Below are 5,792 nucleotides of genomic sequence, written 5' to 3'. Positions count from 1 at the left end.
CCATCGAGACACTTTCAAAAATACCTTATCACCAACTTGAAATTCCATTTCCTTTCGTTTCAAATCCGCATAAGATTTCTGTCTATCTGAAGCAGCTTTCAAACAATCTCGAATCACTTTCACCTTTTCTTTGGTTTCTTTTATTAAATCAACTCCATAAATCTGATTTTCCTTGAGTTCAGTCCAATACAATGGCGTTCGACATTTACGACCATATAATGCTTCATAAGGTGCCATCTTCAAACTTGTCTGATAACTATTATTATAAGAAAATTCTACCAACGGTAAATACTTTTCCCAACTACCTTGAAATTCCAATACACAACATCTGAGCATGTCTTCAAGAATCTGAATTACTCTCTGATTGTCCATCAGTTTGTGGATGAAAGGCAGTGCTGAAATTTAACTTTGTACCTAATGCTTCTTGTAACTTTTGCCAAAACCGTGAGGTAAACCTCGGATCTCTATCCGAAATGATTGACAAAGGTATCCCATGAAGTCTAACAATCTCTCGGATATACAATTCAGCCAACTTATTAAGAGAATAATCTGTACGTATCGGAATAAAATGAGCCGATTTAGTCAGTCTGTCAACTATTGCCTAGATGGCATTTTTCTTCCCTGGAGTTAACGGCAACCCTGATATAAAATCCATAGTAATCCGATCCCATTTCCTTTCAGGAACCATAATAGGCTGGAGTAATCCCGAAGGTAGTTGGTGTTCAGCTTTCACTTGTTGACAAACTAAGCACTTTGATACAAACTCGGAAATATCTCTTTTCATTCCACTCCACCAGTACATTTTCTTCAAGTCATTATACATCTTCGTACTGCCCGAATGAACCGCTAAACAACCATTATGTGCTTCATGCAAAATCTTTTGAATCAACTCATCATTTTTTGGTACACAAATCCGATTTTTAAACATCAAACAACCATCAGAACCGATTGTGAAATCTGATCCCGTATCAGCTTCACACTGTTTTCTTTTGGCTAGCAAATCTTGATCATTTTTTTTAGCTTCAGAAATCTCTTGTAAAACATCGATCTTGCTCTTAACTCTGCTAGAATCAAACCGTCATCTGAAATTTTCAACTGAGTATTCATAACTCTCAAAGCAAGCAACAACTTTCTGCTTAAAGCATCGGAAACCACATTCGCTTTTCCTAGATGATAATCGATAACAAGCTCGTAATCTTTCAATAACTCCAACCATCTTCGCTGTCTCAAATTCAAGTCTTTTTGTGACATCAAGTATTTAAGACTTTTGTGATCGGTATATACTCGGCACTTTTGCCATACAAATAATGTCGCCAAATCTTCAAAGCAAATACCACCGCAGCCAATTCCAAATCGTGAGTAGGATAATTCTTCTCATGAGGTTTTAACTGTCTCGAAGGATAAGCCACCACTTTTCCTTCTTGCATGAGTACACACCCCAAACCATTTAGAGAAGCATCACTATACACCACAAATTCTTTACCTGATTCGGGTTGTATCAACACTGGTGCTTCAGTTAATAACTTTTTCAATTCTTCGAAACTCTGTTGGCATTCTTCCGTCCATTCAAATTTAACATCCTTTCGGAGTAGTCTAGTCATAGGAGCACCAATTATAGAAAATCCATTTACGAACCGCCGATAATACCCAGATAGTCCCAAGAAACTTCTAACTTCAGTTACGTTTTTCGGTGGTTTCCAATCAACAATGGCTAAAATTTTACTAGGATCAACCCGTATACCATCACCTGAAACAATATGACCCAAAAATCCAACTTCCCGGAGCCAAAATTCACTTTTACTAAACTTAGCATACAGCTACTTATCTCTCAAAGTTTGTAAAACTATCCTCAAATGCTCAGCATGCTCTGTCTCATCTTTTGAATAAATTAAAATATCATCTATAAACACCACAACAAATCTATCCAAGTATGGCCAAAATATGCGATTCATTAAATCCATAAACACAGTAGGAGCATTTGTCAACCCGAATGGCATAACTAAAATTCATAATGACCGTACCTTGTTCTAAAAGCAGTTTTAGGCACATCTGACTCTTTTACTCACAGCTGATAATACCCAGATCTCAAGTCAATCTTTGAAAACCATGTCGCTCCTTTTAGCTGATCAAACAAATCATCAATTCTCGGCAACGGATACTTGTTTTTGATTGTCACCTTGTTTAACTGCCGATAATCAACACATAATCTCATAGAACCATCCTTCTTTTTCACAAATAACACGGGAGCACCCCAAGGTGAAAAACTCGGTCTCACAAAGCCTTTATCAGTCAACTCTTGCAACTGCGACTTTAATTTTTCAACTCTGTTGGTGCCATTCTATATGGTGCAATCGAGATCGGAGTTGTTCCCGGTATTAAATCAATACCAAATTCTACTTCCCTGACTGGAGGCAAACCCGGTAATTCTTCTGGAAATACGTTCACAAATTCACAAACAACCGGCACTGATTGAACTTTCTTTTCAACTTCTTTTGTATTAATTACATACGCCAAATAAGCTTCATAACCCTTTCTCAAATATCTCTGAGCCGACATCGAAGAAATCATACTAGATAATGCCTCTGATTTGTCTGGCTCAACCTGCAGAATTTCACCACTTTCACACTTTAATTCTATAACCTTTTCTTTGCAATTTATTATAGCATCATGCAATGTCAACCAATCCATACCCAAAATAACATCAAATTCATCAAACGGCAACAACATCAAGTCGGCCGGAAAGTAATGACCCCGAATCATTAAAGGGCATTTCTTGCTTACTTTATCAACTATCACCATTTGCCTAACGGGTTCGACACTCTAATCATAAATTCTGTGTTCTCACAGGTATATTCATACTAGACACCAGTTTAATGCATACGTATGAATGAGTAGAACCAGGATCAATCAAAGAAATAACATTAATATCATAAAGAGAAAATGTACCGGCAATCACATCGGGTGAGGAAGCATCTTCACGCGCTTTAATAGCATAAGTTCTAGCCGGAGCTCTTCCCTCAGATCTAACTGCTGCATCTCTGGCTACATTCTTACTGCTTGTTTCACTTCTAGCTTTTCTCGGATACCTTCCCCTCGAGTTTGCACCACTAGCTTTTACACTCTGAAATTTTCTTTCTCAGCTCTCTCTGGGCAATCTTAATAAAATGATCCGGAGAACCACATCGAAAACATTCATTTGCTCTGCACGGACCAAAATGATTTCTACCACACCGCTGGCACTCGGGTTTAACAAATCTCGAGTTCCCTACACTGGCTGCAGAAGTATTCTGAGATTTAGGACCCACATTCTGCTTTTAAAATTTCCATATGATTGCCCAACTGAAACTTGGGAACGAGGATTCATATTTCTTGACTTTCCGGTGTTGTGAAGGTGCCTTACTCATTGGCCTTTTCTTCCAATTTCGTGTCTCAGCCTTACCTTCCTCTTCTCTTTAAGTAGTTCTTCAGCCTTACAAGCTCGATCAACTAGAATTGCCATTTCTTTCAGTTCAAGGATCCCGACAAATACTTTAATGTCTTCGTTGAACCCGTCTTCAAATCGTCGGCACATCTTGGCTTTTGTAGGAACATATTCCCTGGCATACTTACTCAATCGAACAAACTCTCTTTCATATTCTGAGACTGTCATATTACCTTGCTTCAGCTCAAGAAACTCTTTACATTTCTGATCAATAAATCTTTCACTAATATATTTCTTCCAAATCTTCTTGAAAGAATTCCCAGGTTACCCTCTCTTTCGGTACCACCGAAATCAAAGTCTTCCACCAATTATAGGCTGAATCTCTCAACAAAGATGTAGCACATTTCAAACATTCTTCAGGTGTACAAGATAATTCATCAAATACCCGGATAGAATTTTCAAGCCAGAACTCTGCTTTCTCTGCATCATCATCAATATTTGCTCTAAATTCTTCAGCCCCTTGTTTACGAATTCTATCAACGGGGTTCTGTAAATTTTATCATATCCACTCCTTGAGGCATTGGAGGCATAGGTTGAGGAATTGGGGAGTGGGGGAGGTCGTACATTTGGTTCGTACGAACGAACTCAGTGTACCATGCACTCATCATTTGGAGAAAGGCTTCCCGATCCCTTTCTCCTCCTCCTGACCAACAGTAGGAGGTGGGTTTTCAGTCGCGCTCCCTTCAGCCGGAGCTGGCGCATTACTCTCTACTTCATCTGCCACAGCTGATCGGGATCCATTTACTATATAAAATCATTTAAAAAGGTCAGAAGTCGTCACACTATACAATTCATACATATGGCATGTATAGCAAAATGTACATACAACACGTAGTCCAGAACGACTAAACCTATCTGATACCACTAAATGTAACGCCCCCACCATCACGTACGAACACATAATTTATCAATTTAAGAACTTCAAATCATTTGTTTCTACATTCACAGCTTTCTAGCTACTCGCGTCACAGTTACAAGAAAAATCATATCTCGAGTTAAAAACTCGAAATCAAGATCCGAAATTTTCCTAAATTTAGACTCATATATATATTTACTAATTTTTTCTAGAATTTTTTATTGGGCCAATTAGTACATTTTATTAATTAAAGTATCCCCTATTCAGGGTTCGACTGCTCTGACCTCTGTTATTACGAATCAGATATATTTCTATAACAAAATTTTAATGACTATGAGTTTGTTTCTATTAAAACTAGACTCAATAAGGAATCTGTACATATAAATAAAACTTCTAATTATTTTAGTAAAATTTATTATAAATTTTTAAAGTCAGAATAGGGGATCCAGAAATCACTCTGGCCCTGTTTCGTAAAGTTTAAATATCTCATAAAATATAATTTATATTCCTGTTTTTGTTCAATCCATATGAAAATAGACTCATTAAGTTCAATTTCATAACTTAATCATCATTTAGTTCATTTATACTATTTTTTAGTGATTTTTCAAATTCATGTGATTGCTGCAGCAATATTCTTTTTAAGGCAAGTTTCATCTTTCCATGAATTTTTATGAACTAGATAACCTGTTAAACTTCCATGATATCAAACATGATCTAAATTAGCCATCACCATGACTTATCAATATCAAACATTTTCTCAACCAAACATGGCATATCATAAAATTATTTACACAAAATAGTATAATGCTATACATGCCATACTTAAGTGTTGTACAAGCCATTTACCAAGATAAAAGTCCTTTGGATAGTGTGATCGAACTTTCGACCTGTCCCGATTCCTGAGCCGGCTTGTTCAAACTACAGTGAATGAAAAGGAAGGAGTAAGCATAAATGCTTAGTAAGTTCATATGTAAATAACAAGTAACATAACAATACAAATATACCAAACAACTTAGCATGGTACCACCAAAAATATATCATATCTTTAAACATCATTCATCATCTTACCACCTTATCGTTGTTGTATCTATTTCAACCCGAGGGTTAGAACATACCTGTCCAAAGTGTCCATTTCACAACACTTACCCAAAACGTCACTACATCTTAAGTGCTCTTCCATTAAACTAGAAATTTCCCCGTTGAAACATGGAATACACTCGATACATGGATAATTTGCACATAAGTGCACATATGTAATCAAAAATCATGTAACCGCCCGTAAGTGAACTCGGACTCAACTCAATGAGCTCGGGCGTTCGCATCATAAATGAATCGGATCAACTAACGAGTTCGGATGCCATTAACTCACGACTCAGACTCAACTACAAGTCGAATTTGCATCCTAAGTGAACTCGACTCCTACGTCTTCAACCATTGGCTGTCAAATCATCCTAG

Source organism: Gossypium hirsutum, chromosome A03 (assembly GCF_007990345.1).
Source record: "Gossypium hirsutum isolate 1008001.06 chromosome A03, Gossypium_hirsutum_v2.1, whole genome shotgun sequence".
Lineage (NCBI taxonomy): Eukaryota > Viridiplantae > Streptophyta > Magnoliopsida > Malvales > Malvaceae > Gossypium > Gossypium hirsutum.
This window is presented reverse-complemented; position numbering follows the sequence as displayed.